Raw genomic sequence first — 23,354 nt, forward strand, 5'->3', positions numbered from 1 at the left:
GCCATGGATTCTCTGGATCAATGGGTATAGGCATTGTAGTTACTTTATTTAAATACAGTAATTCCAAATTGTTTTCCATGGTGGTTGTACCAATTCATACCTCTGTCAGCAGTGTGTTAGGGTGCCAGTCTTTCTACAACTCCTCCAACCTATTCCCGCCAATAGATCTCTTAGTGTCTTTACCCTTTCTGACTAACCAATTTAATCTTAAATCACATTATGATAGAATTTAATAATCACAGAATTTTAGGGTGATAATGGACCTCATGGATCATTTAGTTCAGTCTCTTACTTTTAAGGAATTCCCTCTTCAACATTCCTGACAAGTCTTGAGGTCTCTACTTAAAACCTTCTAGCAACGGGAAACTCACTATGAGGCAGCCCATTGCAGTTTTGGTCATTGTTGTTGTTCAGTCATTTCAGTCGTGTCTGACTCTTCACGAGCCCATTTGAAGTTTTCTTGGCAGAGATGCTGGAGTGGTTTGCCATTTCTTTCTCCAGCTCATTTTACAGATGAGGAAGCTGAGGCAAACAGACTTGGGTGACTTGCCCAGGGTCACTCAGCTAGTGTCTGAGGCGGTATGTGAACTCAGCTCCTCCTGACTCCAAGGCTTGTGCTCTATCTACTGCACAACCTAGCTGACCATTTTTGGTCACTTATAATTAATAGGAAGTCCCCCCACCTCATCCTCAACCAAGTCAAAAATCTGTCTCTCTGCAACTTTCATGCATTGCTTCTATTTTTTTCCCCTCTGAGACCAAGCTGATTAAGTTACCTTGGCCAAGTCACTTTCCCTTTGAGGCTTCAGATTCCTCATTTGTAAAATGAGGAGGTTGAACTAGTTGACCTCTATGATCTCTTCTAACTCTAAATCCTGTATTTCTGTGATCCTAAATCTAACCTAAACTTTCCTGGGACAGACATTCTCTCCTCTGCTTCTACATTTTTATAATAAATTGTGTATCAAACCAACTTACTTTTGGACTTTGTGTTCTGAATTATTAGTTCTTCTGCCAGTGTCATAATAAGGTATTTGCTACATAGATTGTTTTTATTGGTGCTTTTGAGTATCCCTGACATAATAGCTAATAATAATAGCTAATATTTTTATAGTGCTTATTAAGTGTTAATCACTGTACTTTATAATTATTATCTCACTTCATCCTTACAACAACCCTGGGGGGTAGGTGCTATGATTGTCCTCATTTTAAAGATGAGGAAACTGAGGCAAACAGAGGTTAAGTGACTTGTTCAAGGTCACATAGCTAGTGAATGTCTGAGATTGGACTTGTACTTGTCTTCCTGACTCCAAGCCTAGCACTCTACCCACTAAACCACACATGTAATAAACATATGAAATTGAGTTTTAGGACAAAAATTTATCATCATAGGAAACTGATTTCCTTCTACCAGCTCTACCTCTGAAGCTTTATAGGCTGTGATGAACTCAACTGACATTTCCAAGCACTTTGTTGGTAATAAAGGTATTGCGAGGTAGTTCAGGTGTGGGTTAAACGTGATAGCCATTGCCATCTCTTTCAACTATAACCCTGAGGATATTGGGGGTGGAGGTGGGGATGGGGAAACAGGGTGTGACATTATGTGTCCTTCAAGAATAAAGAAGGGATAAGTTCCAGAACACAGAAAATAGAGTTGTGATCAGTGGACAGGCCATTGTACTCCAATGGTCTCAGTCAACATCAAAAGGTCTTCTAGAGGAAAGCTTAAAGGCAGTTAGATGGTGCATTGCATAGAGCACTGTATTTGCAATCAAAAAGACCTGAGTTTGAACCTTGCCTCAAATACTTACTAGCTGTGTGACCCCAGAAAATTATTTAATTGCTGCCTGCCTCAGTTTCCACATATGTAAAATGAGGATAATAATAGCACCCACCTCTCAGGGTTGTGAGAATCAAACAAAATAACACATACAAAGTTCTTTGTAAACCTTAAATATCCATATAAGTGCTATTAATAATAACAAATACTAGTAATAACAATTGTCATTGTTATTATTAAAGCCATAGCATGTTAAGCGCATTCCTTGTAGGAGATTTATGAAAAGAAATTGAAGAGTGACAAGGAATGAAAATGTGTGGTTGGTTGGGTTGTATTTTTTGTCATGGAGGATAGACCTTTGATTGAACAGAGAAAATCACTTCAAATAAATTGGCATTCAGCTTAAACAATTTAGCCCTGAACTATTTAAACAATAATCAAAAATCAAAACTTGGAAGGGGCAATAGAAATGACACCAATACTGTCTACAATAATTTTATTCAATTGTCAGAAAAGAAGTGCATAAAACCCTGTAAAGTGCTTTAGTCAGCAAGCATCTCGTTTTCTTGATAAATAGAAGATAGCTACCAAAGGCAGCACTGATTAGAATATAGACTCGTGCATGAAAGCTTAGGAAGAACAGTGTTGCTTGCCAAAGAGAATGCATGCTCAACCAAGATATTTGCCCTTTTTAGCACCTAAGTGCTCACGTATAAAAGGGACAATATCCTACTCAATATACAGCCTCTACCATTCAGACACAGGAATATTAGAAAGGTCTGGGGATCCAGTTTTGGTCTCCATGTAAATGTACATTAGATAAAACTCCAACAGACCAATAGTATCTCCCAAATAATCCTCATTTTGTCACTTAGTAGGTTTTAAGGGCAGCATGATGCCATTGAAATACCTAAGAGCCCAGCCAATAATCCAAGTCGCTGGATTTGGAGTCAGAGGGACTGACCTGGAATCCCAGCTCTGCCATTTACCAGCTGTGTTCTTAAGCAAGGCGTCTTCATCCTTCTATGCCTGTTTCCTCAGGTACAAAATATAGGTGTTATATATGTTGACGTCTGAGGTCCCTTCTGGTTCTAGAGCTATGATCCTTTGTGTTTTTTTTTTTTTTTAGGCAGTTGGGGTTAAGTGACTTGTCCAAGGCCACACAGCTAGTAAGTGTCAAGTGTTTGGTCTGAGGCTCGATTTGAACTCAGGTCTCCTGACTTCAGGGCTGGTGCTCTATCCACCGCGCCACTTAGCTGCCCCTTAGAGCTATGATCCTTTGATCTGTCCTATTGCTAACTGACCTCTTAGGCCCCTTCAGCTCTAAATCTGTGATTTTAAGACTCTAAAGTAGCCTTTCATATATTATCAGGGTTTTTATTATCCTCATGTAAAACGAGGGGGTCAGCATAGTCAGGGGTGGGGAACCTGCAGCCCTGAGGCCATATGTGGCCCTCTAGGTCATCAAGTGCAGCCCTTCTGTGAGGTTTGGATTCAGTCAAAGAGCTGCACTTGAGGCTTTAGAGTGCCACACGTGGCCTGAAGCTGCAGGTTCCCCACCAATCCTTTCTGACTCTGTTTAAAATCCTATGGTCCAGTTGTGTGTGCATACATACATGTATATATGTGTATAAATATATATGTATGCATATATGTACATGTGTATCTATATATGTATATGTATGTGTGTGTGCATGTATATGCATATGCCTCTATCTCTATCTCTGCCATCTTTCTCTCTCTCTTTTCCCCTCTCCTTCCCTCCCCTTCCACCACCTTCTCCCTTTTCCCTTTCCCTCCTCTCCTCTTCTCTTCCCCTTTTCCTCCTTCCCTCTCCTCCCCTTCCCTCCTCCATTCCTCCTCTCCTTCCCTCTCTTTCCTCTTCTCCTTTCCCTTCCTCTCTCTTTCTCTCCCTTATCTTCTCTCTTCCAAAGAGCAGACCAGGTAAATTCAAATGACATTAAGATGCTGTGCTAAGTATTTAGATGGGATATATAAAATGAATAGTTTGATAAGGATTTATCAAGTGCTTACTATATGCTAAGCAGTACACGATTGAGAGGCAGCATGGTAAAGTGGTAAGAGAATTTCATTTATAGTGAGAGTAACTGAGTTCAGATTCCACCTCTGCTATGCACTCTTTGTGTAGCCACTGTATCACTTGGCTTCAGCTTCCTTAGGTATAAATTAAGACTGAACTGCAAAAGGGATCTTGAAATAACCTGGGTCAGATCTTTTCATTTACACATGACAACAGTTAGGCTTCTAGAGGTAAAGTGAGGTGACCACAGGGTCCCTTACTATGGAAGCTGCGTGCCACAGGGAGAAGAGATTCCCTTTGGAATCAGAGTACTAGGATTTAAGTCCCAGCTAGCCCCTTAAATAACTGTATGACTTTGGGGAAATTATGCAGTTTCTCTGGACTTAACTTTGCTGATCAAGATGGGCAAAACGTTCTCTTTAACTCTTCTAGACAAAAATCTTGTGATTCCATTACTCCCTTGCTTTGTGCATTTTTATAATTCCTATATTAAGGTTGCTTGATGGCCACTTGAGAAATGTCAAACAACTACTTTGGAGGCAGTCCCATTGTAATTTAGGTAAATAAGAAAAATAAATTGTGGGAATATCATATAAATAGATGATGATAATTTGAAACAGGACATTCTACATTCGTGTTCTACTAGTTCTTGATGCAAATAATTTAATGTATTCATACTAGCTTCCATGTATGTAGTTTAAAATTCCAGGACTAGCTCCAACTTGGTTTCTGTTAAATTTGAAACGGAAATACAAATGAATACTAAAAAGCATATGAAAGAAATTATGAATGAAAACAGAACAATTCCAAATGTCAACAGGACTTTGAGCTACCCATTGTATGCTTTGAAACCTTTTTGTCTGAAGAACTAATGACTTTATAATTATTTATAATATGTCATTTATCAAAAATTTTATTTGAAGTTAGAAAACTTAGATGTTGTTCTCTTTCTGCCCTAGGACATCCAGGGAAAATGCATTTTCCCTGCTGAAATATTTTGAAATAAATACTCATCCAAACAGTTTTATATCATGCCATCTGTGCAAGATGGAGCTTTATACAAGAACTGCTCCCCACTCAGCACAATAGCTTTCAAAGTCTTTATTGTGGACTGCAATAATTGAATGCTGCTTCACAGAATTAAACAATCTAATACATTTTAATTTTCCTTAAATAACCAAAGTGATTTGTTTACATGATGATCTAACTGCTTGTTAATTAGAGGTACATTCCAAAGCTTTCAAAACACTACAATCAATGACTCCCCCCCATTGTTCTTTTATTTTCATCATAATACAATTTTTTAGAATCTTAGAGCTGGAAGAGATCACAGTCCAATTCCTTCATTTACCAAATGAAGTATCTGAGGTTCAGAGTGAGGAAGTGACTTGCCCAAGGTCACACATCTCTTAGCAACATTGCTAATTAACCCATGCCTTTTGACTAAGAATCCAGTGATCTCTCCATAAATCACCAATCTGCCTTTTATCACCTGTTATGTTTAATACAGGGAAGTATGTTGAAAATCAGAGAGGATAGGTTCACATACATTCACATAGGAGGTAAGGAATATCCTAATTAGCCATTTCTTTTGAATTACATAAATAATAGTTTGGGGCTCAAAGAGGAATTGCAGAGACATTGGGGAAACCACTTAAACTCTCTCTTTCCATTTTACACTTCCCTACAATGAAATCAATAATACTTTTGCTACTTCACTCCCATAATTGTTGCTAGTGAGGGGTTTGACTTGTTGATGATGTGACATCAATCTTTTATCTACCTAGTTAAAGTCAAACTGTATTTTGTTTAATGATAATTTTGTTTTCTATTTTCCTCATTTAGAGTTTCATGCAGATAAGAGCTAGGAGGGACCTGGAAAGTCACCTAGAGGCAGCTTGATAGCATAATGAATACCACTGGGCTTGGAGTCTGGATGACTCCAGTTCAAATCTTTCCTAGGACACTTAATTGCTGTGTGACCCTGGGCAAGTCACTTAACATTTATCTGCTTCAGTTTCCTCAACTGGGAAATGGAAATAATAACGGAACTTACCTTTCAGGATTGTAAAGATCAAATGAGATAATATTTGTAAAGTGCTTGGCACAGTGCCTAGCACATAGTAAACACCTAATACATGTTTGTTCCTTTCCCCTTGTCTAATAATCCCCCCTTGATGAGGTTCAGGGGCACCCCAAAATAATGGGGTTGTCTCGAAAGTATTTGATCAGGCTGTCTCCAAATCAAGTAAAGGTGTTTATTGGGGGGAATACACACAACACAACACAATTGACCAAACAGGCTCCTTTGCCCATAGGGAGACACAGCTTAAGGGAGACCCCAGCTTAAGGGGGAGATGGTATCCTACTAAGGGAGATGGCCACTTAAGGGAGATGCCTGAATAAGGGAGACAATGCCTCCACTTAAGGGGAACACCTCCCGATTAAGGAGGATGGTCCTAGCCGGGAGAAGCTTGGGATTCTTGTAGAGTAAAACCAGCAAAGGGGACTGGGAGATCAGGTACAGTAGTTTCAGTTTCCAGAATTATTTATTCTGTTGTTCACTCCAGGGCAGAGGGGCAGAGCATTCCTTGGACCAGGTTACTAGAATCTCATTGTCTCCTAAAATGGCTTTAAGTGGTACTTGAGATAATGGGAATCTCATCACCCTCATCTTATAGATGAGCAAATTGAAGGTTAAAAAAAAAGACCTGACTTGCCCTGGTCATGCAGATAGTAGATAACACAATGGGGATTTAAGACCTGGTCTTTTGACTCCAAATCCAGTGTTCTTTCTATTATATACATCCCTTTTTTGTGTGGTTTAACCTTCCTTCTGGAAGAGGACCATGACATCAGGATGATGATGCCATGACTTGCAAGTAAATTGGATTTAAATGAGAGAGGGCTGTGCAGAGTCACCAGCCTTACTTTCTCCTTTGGAGCCATCTGGGTCCAGTGGCCAGACTGCAGATTGCCCAGGACACTGTGGGAGACCTAGGCCTTTTTATGCTAAGGTCCTTCTGAGTTCTTACTTTGACTGAAGCAACACCCATGCAGTGATTAGGACTGTTTAAGAAAGGAGCCAAGAGATGACCCCATTGATTAAAAAAAAAAATCAGACTGAGAGGGGAAGACCCTTAGGGTTTCTGGTCAAAAGAGAAACAATTACTATTTACATTCACTCTGTGCCAGCTGGGCCCAAACTTTAACCATGAATTAGTGCTTGAGTAGGGACTTATTGTTGGCCAATCTACAGGAGCCTGAGTGAATTGGGTTTAAGGAGTGGTCTTCCAGTAAACTCCAAGACATCCCTTTTAGCTAACAGAAGACAGAACTGAGAACTAGGGCTTTTTCACAGTTAGAGGAGAGTAAGTGACAGATCTTTGACTCATACTCAGGACTTCTGGCTGAAAATGAAGTGATTATTCTATTCCACAAACTGTCTTTTTAAGGTGAGAAAACCAGGCTTGAGAAGATCTCAGTCCTAACACTCAAGAAAATGAAACCCTGTGAACACTAATTCAAAAGACATGGATTCAATTCCTGACTCTGACACCTAATAATTGTGCTACTCTGGGCAAATCATCATATAGAAAGATAATTATCCAGAATGAGAAAGGTGATATTTTCGCTGTGTATTACCTTAGAGAAAATCTGGACTATTGTATTTAATTATGACTGAACTTTTGGGAAAGACATGTACAAATTGGACTGTGTCCAGAGGAGGGCTCCTTAGATTTTGAGATGATTCACAACCATATTACATGAAGACCAGTCAAAAGAATTGGGGATTTTTATTTAGCCAGGAGAGGAGATGATTTAGAGAAGATATAGATAAGACTTGTTCTATTTGCTGGAAGAGGGCAGAACCAATAGCAATGGACAGAAACACAAAGGCAAAAATTTAAACTTGAATTAAGGAAAAATAAAACCAAACTCTGCTAACAATGAGAACTATCCAGCATTGGAGTGGGTTACCTTGGTAGTAGATTTCCTGTCGTTGAAGTTTTCAAGTATAGGCTAGAAGAATGACAGGGTATGGGCTCTCGACCCCTCCTGTTCTTTGAACTTTCCTATGAATTCCTGGACCCCAAAGCCCCTGAACCAAGCCTCTGGCATTTGCCTGGGGCACTTGGCCCATCCCAGTACCATTCTTTCAACTATCCTTTCATTGCGGCTCTGACCTTCAATTCTCCATTACTTCTAACCTAGACCAACCCTTCATTGTCTGTTACCTCTGGACTACCCTAGGCTATTTCCCCAACCTCCAATTCTCTATTATTTGACCCAGTCCAGGCCTCGTAAAATGGAGGTCTGTTACCTCCAGATCACCCCAGGCTGTTTGCCACTCTTTATTCCATCTAGATCCCTTCTCTCCTACCTGTGGGTCACCCCAGCCTATTGGCCACTCCTAGATCCCCTTGAAATCTTCCCACAAAATCTTTTTCCCTTATAAAAGAGGTCAGTGTCATCTACCAAATGTGTAGGTTCTTAAAAAGCCTGCCTGCTTCTGTTGGTGAAACCATAAACCCGTCTCCACTGAAAGAAGGCTTGAGTTCAATTCCTTCAAGGCAGGACCCACACATTTTGCCCTTGAATTTCAGGGTTCCCAGCACCCCTAGACTACAACAAGACCGTCTGTTCAATATGTTATGCTAGATATTCTTCAGGGGACATTGGTGGGATTGGACAGCCTCTGAGGTCCTCTTTAACCATAAATTCTGTGATTCTGCCAGGGCAGCCCTCATGTATTTGAATTTTAAATTTACTTTATTTTTTATTTTTTAGGCAATTGGGGTTAAGTGACTTGCCCAGGGTCACACAGCTAGTAAGTGTCAAGTGTTTTGTCTGAGGTCAGATTTGAACTCAGGTCCTCCTGACTTCAGGGCTGGTGCTGTATTCACTGTACCACTTAGCTGCCCCAGCCCTTATGTATCTGAAAAGACATTCCGTGGAAAATAAATTGTTCTGCTTTGCCCCAGTGTAAGGAATGGCTAGAACTTTCAAAAGAGTAGATTAAGGCTCCATAAAAGGAAAGACTTAGAACTAGAATTCTAAGAATTAGAGTTCTTGTAGTTAAGGAGGTCTCATAATTCTAGGTCTTCAAAAAGAGACTGATAAGTACTTGTTGGAGATACTGCAGAGGAGATTCCATTTTAGATGTTGTTTGGACAAGATAAACTCCTTGCAGCTCTGAGATTCTGTCCCTTTTTCTCCCTGAAACTCATTTTTTTTCATTTATCAAATAGCATAAGACCCTCAGGACTTTGGGTGGACCTTTGTAGTGAATTAATAAGAAGACATAGATTAGAGTCACAAGATGGGCAAGTATAGTTCAACTGTAACATACATCATTAGTAGGAATACTCACTTTGATAAGGTCACGTGTCTACTGGCTTATTGAAGTTTACTTTGGAGATAATGATTTCTGCCTTATTTACTTCAGACTTGCTGTGACCATTGAATAATGGATGATAAATGCTTTGCAAATGTTAAAGTGATATATAAATAGCATGCCTTGAATAAGGCCTGGCCATTAATAGGTATTCTATAGTATAATGGGGATGGGAAACCCATCCCATGGAGTGTGAATTGGAATGGAGTTGAAATCACCTTTCCCAGTGTAGCCACATAATATTTTCATAGAATCCCAGATTGTTATATGCAATCTTATTGAGTGAAGAACTTGTTGGGTTTCTTTCCATTGCCCGAAGTGCTAATCTGATGAGTTTTGCTGTTTTCTTATTAAAGGGAATGCTTGTCACCATAATAGTGAAATACTTTTCCATTTTAAGTGAGATTGTGAATTAAAAGAGCTTGCTACTGTTTTGAAGAGAAGGATTTCTCTACTTCTAAGCCTCCCTGCTAGGCTTCTGTAAGTGCATAGCAACTCTCCCTCATGGACACTATGTATATTTGTGGGAGAATCTGGCACAGGTTTGCATGTGGAAAACATTTGCTTTATATCAAGTAATTGTGATGTTATGATTATTCTTACATTTGTCTTTTTGTTAAATAAATGTTTTTGTTTTAGAGTTAATGATTCTATGGGGATAATTTTGTGTAAATGTGAAGGACAAAATTAGGGTCTTGTGCTCCCAACATGAGTAGAAGGAATATATTTCTTCCACAACAACGTCACCACTAGTAGCCAGAGAGAGTTTGTGTTGCAGCCACCTGGTGGTGGCCCTGTTCTGAGAACACTAGACCTGCTGGTGTGAGTACAGGTTGGGGTGAGTGAACCAGACAGAGTAAGGTTGTATGTGTTGAGTAGCACCTCGTGTGAAGTGTTATATACGGATGAGGGAAGTAAGGCTCAGACAAATCGTGTTTTATCTGAAGTCACACAGGTAATTAATGGCAAATTTGATCTAGGACTACAAACCAAGTCACATGACAACCACTGGGCATTTTAAGGTGTTAAAGCTATATGAGCTTTTATATAAATTGTAGCCTTCCCTTGATGTAATCAGAATTAAGAAAGTCAGAAGTTAGAAAGGTAGAAGTAACAATACCTAAAGCATTTGTGAGATCTCTCAAATATAACTTTCTTGATGATACTTCTCAAACCATTATGGTTAAGGCCCTGAGGGATGTAGAGAGATTGCCATGGCAAAGTATGTTGAAATGAATTTCATTACAGATCTTAGAAGATATGACATGATGGAGCAATGAAATATACAATGTAATTCAATCCAATGGCTATTTAGCAGGCAGAACATTCTGCTAGGAACCCAGTACATAAGACAAAAAGAGGTGGCTAGATGGGGCAGTGGAGAAAGCCCTGGATTTGAAGTCAGGAAGACCCACATTCAAATTTGAACTAAGACGTTTATTAGCTGTGGAACACTGGACAATACACTTAACTTCTTCCTGCCTCAGTTTCCTCATCTGAAAAATGGGGATAATAATAGCACCTACTTCATAGGATTATCGTGAGGATCGAGTGAGATAATATTTGTAAAAGACTTAGCATAGACTCTTAATAAATACTTGTTAACAAATTCTTTTTCTCACTAAGGGAGATTGCATTCTCTTAGTAAGCAAGGGTATATAACATGTAGACAGAGAAGGATGTTGTGATCATTTATAAAGAGAGAGAGTGCTAACATCAAGGGGCATCAGGAAAGGTTTCCTATGGAAAGGGGAGATTAAGTGTATTCTTGAAGGAAAATAGGGATTATAAAGGGCAGAGGTGAGGAGGGAGTGAATTTGATGTATGAGGAACAGTCTCCACAGAGACAGGAAATGGAATGCCGAATTCTGAGAAGCTCAAATAAGACAGTTTAGCTGCCATGTAGAATATGTAAAGGGGAGTAAGATGCAATGAACCTGCAAAAACGCTGGTAAGTAAGATTGTAAAGATCTTTAAATGTCAAGCTGAGAAATCCATATTTGATACTAGAGGCAATAGAGAACCACTGAAGGTTCCAGAAGAGGGGAGTAACATTGTAAGATTTATGTTTTAGACAGATTATTATGACTTTTTTTGGAATATGAATTAGAGATTAGAGATACTGAGATCTGGGAGTTGAATTGATAGCATATCTTGAAGGGGGAAAATAAAGCTAGTAACAGTTTGACAGAGAAGTGACAAGCATATGAACTAGGAACGTAGCCATATGAGTGGATAAAAGGGGACAAATTGAAGGAGATGTTGTGACAGGAGAATAGAAGGGATTTGATAACTGATCTGATCAATTAAGTACTCCCTATGAGTCAGGTAGCTAGGTGGCACAATAGCTAGAGTGCCAGGACTGATGTCAGGAAGACTCATGTTCATGAATTCAAATCCCACCTCAGATACTTACTAGGTGTGTGATCTGGGTCAAGTCACTGAATCCTGTTCGCCTCAGTTTCTTCATCTATAAAATGATCTGGAGAAGGAAATGGCAAACCATTCGAGTACCTGCCAAGAAAACACCAAATGGAGTCACAAAGAGTTAGATGTGACTGAACAAAAACTGCAACGTGTGAACATACAAAGAAAGGCAAAAGCTTGGTCCTTGCCCTGGAGCAGCTTGCATTCTAAAGAAAAAGATAAGACACATGTGCATACAAAATAAATACAAGACAAATGGGAAGTAATCTCACAGGGAAGGTACTAGCAATGGTATGAGACTGTGTCTTACAAAAGATCAGTATTTGTTAATAGGCTTCTATGTACCAGGCGTTGGAATGGCAGGGAATGCAAAGGGAAGATAGACAGTTCCTGTTGCCAAAGAGATTACATTCTACTGAACGTTTAAAAGGAGCTGGAAGGGGGAGATGGAAGTTAGGACAAGGTGACTGGAAGGACAGTCGTATTGATGGTCATCAATAGAAACAGTTTGGATGGGTGTGTTTTGGGGAGAAGATAATGTATTCAAACCATTTTTTGGGGGGGCTTGAAATGTCCATGGAACACACAACTGGTTGTATGCCAGAAGAACTTAACAACGTGGGACTGAGATTCAGGAGACTAGATATCTAGATATTGAATTCATCTGCATAGAGATTATATTTGAACCCAAAGGAGTTGATGAGATTGCTGATAGAAAGAAAACAGAAAAGGGCCCAGGAGAAAACTTTGGCAGCTCACTCATAGTGAGGAGAGGAATATATGGATGGTAGTCTGCCAAAGGAGACTGAGAAGGAACTGTCAGACAAATAGATAGAAAAAGTAGCGCCAGGAAAATCCAGAGAGGAGAGGACGTACAAGAGGAGATATTTGTCAACAATGTTAAATGCTTCAGAGAGGCCAAGAAGTATAGTGATTGAAAAGGTTGACAGTTCTAGCAATAAAGGAATCATTAGCGCTGCCACTTATGGCCTGTGACCTTGGACAAACCACTTACGTTCTTTGGGCCTAAGTTATTCATTTGTCAAATGGGAGTAGGGGAGAAGGCCTCTGAAGGCCTTTCTAGTTCTAAATTTAATCTCGTCTTACCTAGTTTCAGCTGAAAGTTAAAAGCCAGATTGCAAGTCTGAGAAATTAATGGAAGGAGAGGATTGTGTGGGGTTTTCTTGGCAAAGATATTGAAATGGTTCGCCATTTCCTTCTGCAGCTCATTTTACAGAGAAGGAACTGAGGTAAACAGGGTTAAGTGACTTGCCCAGATTCACACAATGAGTAGGTATTTGAGGCGAGGTTTGAATTCATCAAGATGAGTCTTCTTGGGTCCAAACCTTGTGCTCTATCCATTGTGCTACCTATCTGCCCCATAATGGGAGGAGAGGAAGTGGAGCTAAGTCTTGGCACAAAATGCCAGTAAATTAGCACTCTATCAAGATTTTAGAATAACTCACATCCGTATTACATTTTCAGTTCATAAAGCATACTTCCATAACCACACAAGCTTAATTTCCCTCAATTTGTACATGAGTATGCTGATGCACAGAAAGGACTTAATTGACTTTTCTAGATTCACATGGCCAGTAATGTGAGAGCCAGTATTTTAACCCATGTGGTCTGAGTTCAAGCCTAGTACTCTTTCCATATACCACACTGTTTGTAGAGCGGAAGGATTTAGACTTGCTTGCAGACCCTCCCCAACCCAATTCTAGTATAAACAATATTGATTAATTTTCTCTACCTCTAGCGAAATTCTGGTTAAAATGCTTTTAATTGTCTTTGATAATATAAATCATATGCTCTCAGAATTGTTATGTACTTTAGATCACAATCCATTATTTTGGGTTGTGATCTTTACAGTATGCCCAATTTAGTAGACATGTAAGGTATAGCATCAATATGGCTTTATGATATTCATTTAATATATAAAATAATCTGTTTAATATGGCAGGCTATGAATGGAATGTAGGAGCTAAGATTGTATTATAAATGCATATTGATTGATTTAAAGGGCATCCAGGTGGCATGGTGCATAGAGTGCTGGGCCTGGCATTGGGAAGCCTCCTCTTTCAGAGTTCAAATCTGGCCTCAGACACTTACTAGCTGTATGACCATGAGCAGGTCACTGTTTCCCTTAGTTTCCTCATCTATAAAATGAACTGGAGAAGGAAATGGCAAAACACTCTAGTACCTTTATCAAAAACACCAAATGAGGTTGTGGAAAATCAGACATGACTGAAAAACAACTGAACAACAAATTGATAGACTTACTGACTATATTTCTCATTTCCTAGAACTTTTTCTATCATGTTCTTCTTTGGGCATCAGCAAACAATCTTATTCATAGCACACTAGTATGGCTGTCAATATATGTACTCTGAAAGAAATTCCAGGAATCGTGATGGAGCTGTAAGTAGGCCAAGAATAAACTAGGCTTTGTCCAGGGATACTGATACTAAGAAAAGTGTACCTCTTCTGTGCAGTGGTCCAAAGCTTTGTATTTCTAGGCATGACAGCATTCCACTGCCTGAATGACCATGCTCCCTCGACTAGCCCCTAGACAATGCCCCCAGAATCTATCACCAGGAGATTCCCCTTACAAGGCCCACCTTATCTCCAGGTGCCTACTGCAATACAGGATGGACTCTGTAAGAGTTCCCTTTCTTGGAGTGGTTTTGTGTACAATGAAAGTCTCTTCTGAAAAGTTGCCACCCACTCTTACTGTACCCCCTTCCCAAGATTTACTATGACTTTTCTTCCAAACCCTTAACGTAATTATTTTTGCTCTAGTTGAAGTAATTTATACTCACTACTCAGGTTTATGTCCTCTTTGTTGAGTCAACACACACACACACAACAGTGGTTAAAGAAAGACCAAGGATGATTTGTCATGCATGATGTAGAAGGAATTCTTGTTCAGATACAATTTGTACTAGGTGCCCTTTAGATTTGTTCCAGTGCTAAGATCCTATGATTCTGCTTACTGATGCTAGAATGAAAGATGCTACCACATTCTATTACTTAGGGAGAAATATATTTCTGGAGAGACAGAGAAATATAGAAATGCTAACTAATGGAATAAGCAGCATTAGCTGTCCATGGGTTTGCAAACTGAGTAATTAGGCACTTAATGAAATAGCATTTTGTGGTCTGGATGATAAGTGATTAAAAGGTTAGAAAAGTATAACATGTAACATGAAACAGTTTTCAAGCAATACCTAAACTAATTGACTAGCAAATTAAGGCCAATGTGGCACACTGGAAATTTCAAAAGAATGCTTGGTTTAGTGTCAGATGACTTAGGTTGGAGTACTGACTGTGAAACTTTCCCTGAAACTTTGGGCAAGTTATATAACCTCAGTTTCCTCATCTGTAAAGTGGGAGTAATAATTTTACAACCTGATTCAAAACGTTGTGAGGAGAGTACTTTTGTAAATGATATAATAGTGGGTAAATATGATGTTTCTACCATGATGTAGTAGAACAAGCCATAAGTGTCTAGTGACTAAAGTACTGAATTTGGTGTCGGAAGAACCTGGGTAACAATCTGGCCTCAGACTCATACTAGCTGTGGATCTCTAAGCAAACCATTTACTTCCTCCAGCTTCAGTTCTCCCTCTGTAAACTAGAGATAAAAATAATTGCAGCATTTATCTCACTGCATAAAAAAAAAACTGTATTCAAAAGTATTTTGCAAAAAAATTTTTTTGTCTAGATTTGTGATTTCATTGGTGCTGATGATAGTAATTTTAATTATCTTCTCAGTTTTTTCAAAATATTTTTACATTTAGTTAATTTTGTTTGGAATTTAAAGAACACTCGCATGTGTGCATGTGTGTGTGTGCGCCACACGTGTGCGCGTACACCTCCCCCAACTCCCAGATCCAGAGCATTTCCATATGCAAAGCAGAACTGAAAAAAAGTTTGCATATGAAACAATGAATCTCTTAAATGTGGCTTGTTTTATAAATATATAATAATTTCAATCTGTACCTTTCTCTTTTTGAATATTTTATTATTTTTCCCAATTACACATAAAAACAATTTTTAGCATTCATCTGTTAAAATTTTGATTCCAAATTCTCTCCCTCCATTCCTCCACCCCCTTAGACAATAAGAAATTTGTTATAGGTTATACACGTGCAATAATGCAAAACATATTTATATATTAATCACATGTAACTTTCAAAGCAGTCTTGCTTGTCTCTTCTGTGAAATTTTTAAGATGCTTCAGTGAATGAGTTTTGTTTATTCTCTTCTTTTTACGTTGGCAATATTATTGCTAGGTACCTTTCTTTCCAATTCCCACCCCTCCAGTAAAAAAAAAAAAACATAATCCTTGTAATAAATAATCATAGTGACAAGCAGAACAAATCCTCACATTTGCCATGTCACTTAAGGTATGTTTCATTCAACACCTTGGGTCTATCACCTAAGACATAATAGCTAGATGGTGCAGTAGATGGAGCACTGGCCCTGGAGTCAGGAGCTGAGTTCAAATATGGCCTCATACATCTACTAGCTGTGTGATCCTTGACTGCAAGACTCATAAAGTCATTCTTCCACTAGAGTTTGAAAAATTAGCTCTAATTTTCAAATTTGGTTATATTTGTTTGTTTTTCATCCTCACTAATCTATCTTATCCAGACATTCAACAATGGATAAATCCTCAAAGGAAGTAAATAGGCAGCTGTCAAAGGAAGACATCCTCAAGGACAACAGCTGTAGGAAGAAAAATGCCCCCCAAACCAACTTTGAAGTTCTACATTACATTTGTCAGATTGGCAAAAATGACAAAAGTGGAAAATTATAATTGTTGGAGTAGAGGTGAGAAGACAGGCATTGTGGTACATGCTTGGTAGAACTGGGAACTGGTCCAGCTATTCTAGAAAGCACTCTACTAAAAACATCACTGAACTGTGTGTATCATTGATACAGTGATGTAACTACTCAGCCTATACCCAAAAGATATCAAAGAAAGAGGAAAAAGTCCCATATGCATGTTGTTCAGTTGTTTCAGTCATTTCCAACTCTTTGTGACTATATTTGGGATTTTCTTGGCAAAGATACTGGGGTCGTTTGTCATTTTCTTCTCCAGTTCACTTTACAGATGAGGAAACTGAGGCAAACAGAGTTAAGTGACTTTCCCAGGGTCACATACCTAGTAAGTATCTGAGACCAGATTTGAACAAAATATTTGTAGCAGTTTTTGTTGATGTTATAGCAAAGAACTGAAAACAAAGAAGAGTGTTCATCAATTAGGGAGTGGTTAAACAGAGCACACAAATATAATGGACTATTATTATATCATAAGAAATGATTTGAGGGATGATTTCAGATAAACCTGAGAAGACTTATAAATTAATAGAGTGAAGTGAGCAGAACAGGGAGAATAGTTTATACAGTAATGACAATATTATGAAGGAAAACGACTTGGTGAAATGGAAATTGGAAATTCCCCTTTAAATTAATAAGATCACTCAAATAAATAGGTTCAGTTCAAATCTCGGTCATGACCGTTCCATATCTCCTGAGTGTTCTTGGCCTAGCATTCCAGGAACTAGCCATTCCTAGGTCACGTTGACATGGAGGGTTGGCTCCTCTCCTTGTGAGACGTGATGTTATTAAAAAACAAAATACCAAGCCTCAGGCGGATGGGAGCGTGGCTAAGGTCAGATGTGCATTGGACAAACCATGAATAGCGCAAGCATCAAAAAGGGGTTCTTGGCCCCAAGCCTTCTTTGTTTAGAACAATATAAAAACACTGCGTCCTGTAAGCCCGCTGAGCCTCACCCGCGGGAAGGACGCTTCGCCCGGGAAAATCTTTACACAATTCAAGTTTGTACTGGCTGCAACGGGGCTCCCAGCCGTTGATTGACTTTGGAGGTTCCCTTGAATTGGTGATGTATTCTCTTCCATTACCGACTCTCTTGATCGGTGCTATATTATTGATTGTTCTTATTATTTATGCTTTCTATGCAAATTCAAACTATCTGTGCTTTACTTCTAAATAAATTATCTATTTCCTATTATTTTCTGGTGCATTGGAGAGTGTCATTTATAGGAGCGAATCCGAACCTCACTAAATCCTATTAATACAAAATTGGCGTCACGAACAGGATTCGCTGTATAAATGCCTTTCTTTAATGTTGAGCCCCGGGCTCCGGTAGAGGTCCCCGGTTGGGAGGACCCTCCGTTTTCCTCGCTCGCAAAAACCTGGTCACAGTGTACAGGACCTAGTGAGGATTGGGGGTGTTGGGGGTTCTCGTTTGGGGTGCGACGGATGGGCCGGTTGCCAGCAGGGATAATGGGGGGATACGACCAGTACATCATTTCCCTCCCTTTTGGGTTGTTTGCAGCCAGACAGCCAAAGGCTGCAGCAGGACTCTGAAAAGTTGCCTTCATTCTCCCCCTCTCCCTCCCCAGGTAACAGCAGCTTCAAAGCAGTGCGTGGATGGGAGAGGGAAAGAGAGAAGAATACTTTATTACTTAGGTTATATGGTTGGTAGAGGGCAAGTTGGGAAGGATTGTTGAAGTGTTAGGTCAGAATTAGAAAGGAATGAGATATGTACAGGTTTTAAGGGGATTTTAAATCATTAGAAAGAAAGGCAAGGAAGTTTAAGCATGTAGGAGAGAGGAGTGTGTGTAGAAAATTTGAAGGGTGAGTAAAAGGAAAGTGCATGCTGTAATAGCTGTAGCAAATATGAATTGGGACCCTGATACTTGGGAAGGTGATATTTGGGATGAAGATGATGATAGGTGGGGGGAAGTAATAGAGGAAGATGTTCCGGACGTTAAGGATGGGGAAGCTCGGCCGATAGATAGGAGAAAAGCCGAAAAGGAGGGACTAACCCACCCCGGGTGACTGAAATCACGGAAGATTACTCCCAAAGAGAAATTACTGATTTGCTTAGTAGGTTTTCACAGCGATCAGGAGAGCCTGCAATCTCCTGGCTTGTAAGATTAAGTGATGGGGGAGCTGGAGGAGTGTGGCTAGACCCCAAGGATTGTCTAAAATTTTTGAGTTTGACCTCTATATTTTAATACAGGCAGAGAATAAAGAGGTGGTAGAGAAAAGATTAACTCAACTAATAGAACATATGAAGGAGAAGGGATGGGAGATTAATCCTGATAAAATTCAAGGTCCAGCTCAAAGTGTGAAGTTTTTAGGAATAATTTGGAATAAGGGTCATAGAGAAATCCTCCCCAAGGCCAAGCAAAAAATATTAGATTTTTCACCTCCTAGGGACAAAAGAGAAGCTCAAAAGTTCGTTGGGTTGTTTGGTTTCTGGAGGAATCACATTCCTCATTTAGGTCAGATTTTGAAGCCATTGTATAAAGTTACCCGGAAAAAGTATGCATTTGAATGGGGGGAAACAGAATCGAAAGCCTTTGAGGAAGCCAAAATAGCTATTCAAACTGCCCTGGATCTTTGGCCTGTACAGCCAGGGCCGATGGAATTGCAAGTTACAGTTTTGCATGGATATGCTGATTGGAGTTTATGGCAAAAACAACAGGGCAGGAATGTTCCTTTAGGATTTTGGTCGCGAAACTGCCACCTGCTGGCCAAAATTATACTCCTTTTGAACAACAATTATTGGCTGCATATTGGGCCCTGGTAGAGACAGAACATTTAACTTTAAACCATGAAGTTGTATTGAGGCCAGCCATACCCATTATGAGTTGGATTATGGGGACCCCCGCCTCACATAAAATAGGACATGCCCAAGAATCATCAATTATTAAATGGAAATGGTATTTGCAAAATAGAGTCAAGACAGGCAGATCGGGTATTTCCACCTTGCATGAAAAGGTATTAGAATTACCAAAACATTCAAATGATATTGATATACCACCAAAGTCTTATGATCAATCACCTGTTTCTTGGAATAATGGATATGATTCTCTAACCCCCGAGCAGAAGAAGCATGCTTGGTTTACTGATGGCTCGGCTAAATATATAGGATCTAAGCGATGTTGGAAAGCTGTAGCCTATAACCCTTCATGCAATACTATTTTGGAAAGCTCTGGTGAAGGCCAGAGTAGCCAATGGGCCGAATTAGTGGCTGTCTATCAAGTAATTCAAAAGGAACAAGGTGGCCAATGTATATATATATATATACTGATTCCTGGGCCGTAGCCAATGGCCTAGCAGTTTGGATGCCAATTTGGAAGAAACACGAATGGAAAATTAGAGACAAAGATGTGTGGGGAAAAGAATTATGGGAACAAATATGGGAATGGTGTCAATGTACTAATGTATCTGTATTTCATGTAGATGCCCATGTGAATCAAGATTCTGTGGAACGTGAGTATAATGCCCGTGCTGATGAATTATCCAAACTTCAAGGAAAAGCTTTAAAGGTCACCCCAGAGAGGAAAATGAAACACAATTAGGAAAATGGGTCCATATCACCGCAGGACATCTTGGCGCTCTTGCATCTTACAGGTGGGCATTAGACAGAGGGATTAACATACCTCTGGATCTATTTAAGCAAATAGTACAAAACTGCATACAATGTCAATTATTTGCTCATCGGCCTGTGCCGAAGAAAATCACTGGAGAATTGGCTAGAGGGTCTTTACCTGCTCAAATTTGGCAAATAGACTATATTGGACCATTACCTGTTAGTCAGGGGTGTCAATATGCCTGCACTTGTGTGGACACCTACTCTGGGGTATTAGTTGCCTGCCCCTATAAACGGGCTACCCAGAAAAACACTTGTAAAACCCTAGATATTATTTCTCTTTATTATGGGACCCCCCTACAAATACAGAGTGATAATGGTACTAAAGTTTGGATAAAGAAGCATCAATCTGATAGACCAAGGCCAGCTGAGCTCATAGCACAAGGAAACACTAATACTGCCATAGTAGTATACCCTGGTGATGATAAATGGTATCATGTCCCACTAACCCAAATGTTTTTACGATATTAAGTGTTTTACAGTGTTTGCCTGCTATACGCTAACTATGGCATGAACTCCAGGTATTCCAGTGGGGAATCCTCAGCAAGGACCGCGTACTGATTCCATCTACGCTGGTGAAAACAACACCCACATCATGAATTGGTCATACCCATTCAACGTAGAAGTTTGGGACGCCCCTTTATTTCCCCTAATGAGAATCAATTTAACTAGTTTTAATCTAACTGTAACGCAGCAAACGGTACCAATATATCCTGTACCCTTACAAGTTGGCCACCTAGTCCATATTTTCCTAAAAGGTTAAGATCTGTAACATATAATTGGACACAAGTAAACTCCACCTACACTGTCTCACTATCACAAGCGGACGACAGAAAATATTTTTATTGTCGTAACACCTCCAATGGGCTGTATGAAGAATATCTAAACCAATTAGTATGGGTTGTACCTGTGACTCCGAAACCTCCTGGAATAATTCGTGTCCCCGCTCATGTACTAACACCTCTATCTTGCAACACAAAATAGTGTTTCATTATAATGTAACTTTTCCCTCTTTAGAAAGTTGTGTCAGGAAAAAAAGAGCTTGGTATGATACATTACTTGGTGGTGCAGGAACTGGTTTGGGTATAGTTAATTCTATAGACCTTGAGACCTTGGCTAGCAGACTGCGCAGTGCTGGACAAGATGTTTCTCAAGCTTTGACTGTGAATGCCCAATGGTTACCCACAACGATCCTGCCACACCAAAATACATTACAATATCAAGGCCAATTTTTACAAGTCTTTAATAATAGCATCCTCGTTAATTTACACCTTATGAAAAACATTGGTGTTTTATTTAATTGGACTAAATGTTCCTTGCAAAACTTATATACCCTCATACAGAAGGAAAATGCCCAAAGATTACTACAGGAAGGTAACTCTCACATATGGAACGATATACTTGACTTGTCAGATGTATGGAAAAAGCAAAAACCTGAGAATGCTAGATGCACTCCACTTTGGTGCGCTGGAACTATTATACTCTACCAAGTTAAAACTTGGACTGTTATGTGTCAATTTCATGTAATACCTTTTGTCTTACATAAATACTTTGCTTTACCTCATATCTATGGAAACTATATAGATTGGTATAATGTAACTCATACTCTGTCTGATTGTGTTGTAACTAATGGAGGGATTGTTTGTGGGATGATGACTCGGCAGATGGAACCCTGCCTTCTCTCACATTCATCCAATTTGTGTGATCTAACTTTATACCCAGTGAGTAACTTTTCTATGATATATGAAGTATCTACTCAATATGTTTGTATAGCCTCTAATAATCACTCTGACCTTCTATCTGTAGAATTACTACTGTCCCATTTTCTGGTTGCTTATCCAATGTATCTTTCCTACGCTGGCAAGGAAATGATTTTTACTTTCCACCAGACACTAACCTAGTTAAAAATTTTGCTTGGGTACCCCAATCTTTGCCTCTACCTCATGTGTCTCTATCTCTATATCCCCTTATGAACATCTTGAATCAGTCGACTGAAATCAAAAAGTTATTAGAGTCCAACCAACGCGCGTTAAATGAACATCGAATACAGACTCTTATAGCGCAGGAAGACTAGTCGAAGCTTCTCATTTAGTGATCTCAGATACTAATCATCATTGGTATGATTTTCTTTTTAAATCTCCTACTGCTACTATGTATTTTAATTCCTTAGCTACCCCCATACTACTACTTGCTTTGTTCTTTTTATGTCTTTGTATATGCAATTGTTATATGTATACCAAAATACGCACTATATACACTCATGTCACACCTTTGCCCCTCACCTATTATTCTCATGATCTTAAGGCCAAGTGAAATGGAAATTGGAAATTCCCCTTTAAATTAATAAGATCACTCAAATAAATAGGTTCAGTTCAAATCTCGGTCATGACCGTTCCATATCTCCTGAGTGTTCTTGGCCTAGCATTCCAGGAACTAGCCATTCCTAGGTCACGTTGACATGGAGGGTTGGCTCCTCTCCTTGTGAGACGTGATGTTATTAAAAAACAAAATACCAAGCCTCAGGCGGATGGGAGCGTGGCTAAGGTCAGATGTGTATTGGACAAACCATGAATAGCGCAAGCATCAAAAAGGGTTCTTGGCCCCAAGCCTTCTTTGTTTAGAACAATATAAAAACACTGCGTCCTGTAAGCCCGCTGAGCCTCACCCGCGGGAAGGACGCTTCGCCCGGGAAAATCTTTACACAATTCAAGTTTGTACTGGCTGCAACGGGGCTCCCAGCCGTTGATTGACTTTGGAGGTTCCCTTGAATTGGTGATGTATTCTCTTCCATTACCGACTCTCTTGATCGGTGCTATATTATTGATTGTTCTTATTATTTATGCTTTCTATGCAAATTCAAACTATCTGTGCTTTACTTCTAAATAAATTATCTATTTCCTATTATTTTCTGGTGCATTGGAGAGTGTCATTTATAGGAGCGAATCCGAACCTCACTAAATCCTACTAATACACTTGGAAATATCTAAGAACTCTGATGAATATATTGAACAGTCATGACTCCAAAGAACTGATGATGAAACATGTGTCCACCACCTAACAGAAGAATGATAGATCCCAGGTACAGAATGAGACATAGTTTGGACATAGAAATTATCTGGATTTCTTTTGCTTGCCTCTGCTTATTTGCTAGGGCAGATAGGTGACACAATGGATAAAGCTTCAGGCCTGAAGTCAGGAATATTCATCTTCCTGAGTTCATATCCAACC

General features: G+C 39.4%; 1 long non-coding RNA gene across 1 annotated transcript; it reads left to right on the top strand.

Moving 5' to 3' along the window:
• Positions 1-17,100: 17,100 nt before the first annotated feature.
• Positions 17,101-23,030, top strand: LOC144455838 (uncharacterized). Its single transcript, XR_013484645.1, has 2 exons — positions 17,101-20,107; positions 20,599-23,030. It is a non-coding gene; the product is annotated as an uncharacterized LOC144455838 (long non-coding RNA).
• The last annotated feature ends 324 nt before the right edge of the window (positions 23,031-23,354 follow it).

This window comes from Phascolarctos cinereus, unplaced genomic scaffold (genome assembly GCF_003287225.1).
Source record: "Phascolarctos cinereus isolate Bilbo 61053 unplaced genomic scaffold, phaCin_HiC Scaffold_2;HRSCAF=192, whole genome shotgun sequence".
NCBI lineage: Eukaryota > Metazoa > Chordata > Mammalia > Diprotodontia > Phascolarctidae > Phascolarctos > Phascolarctos cinereus.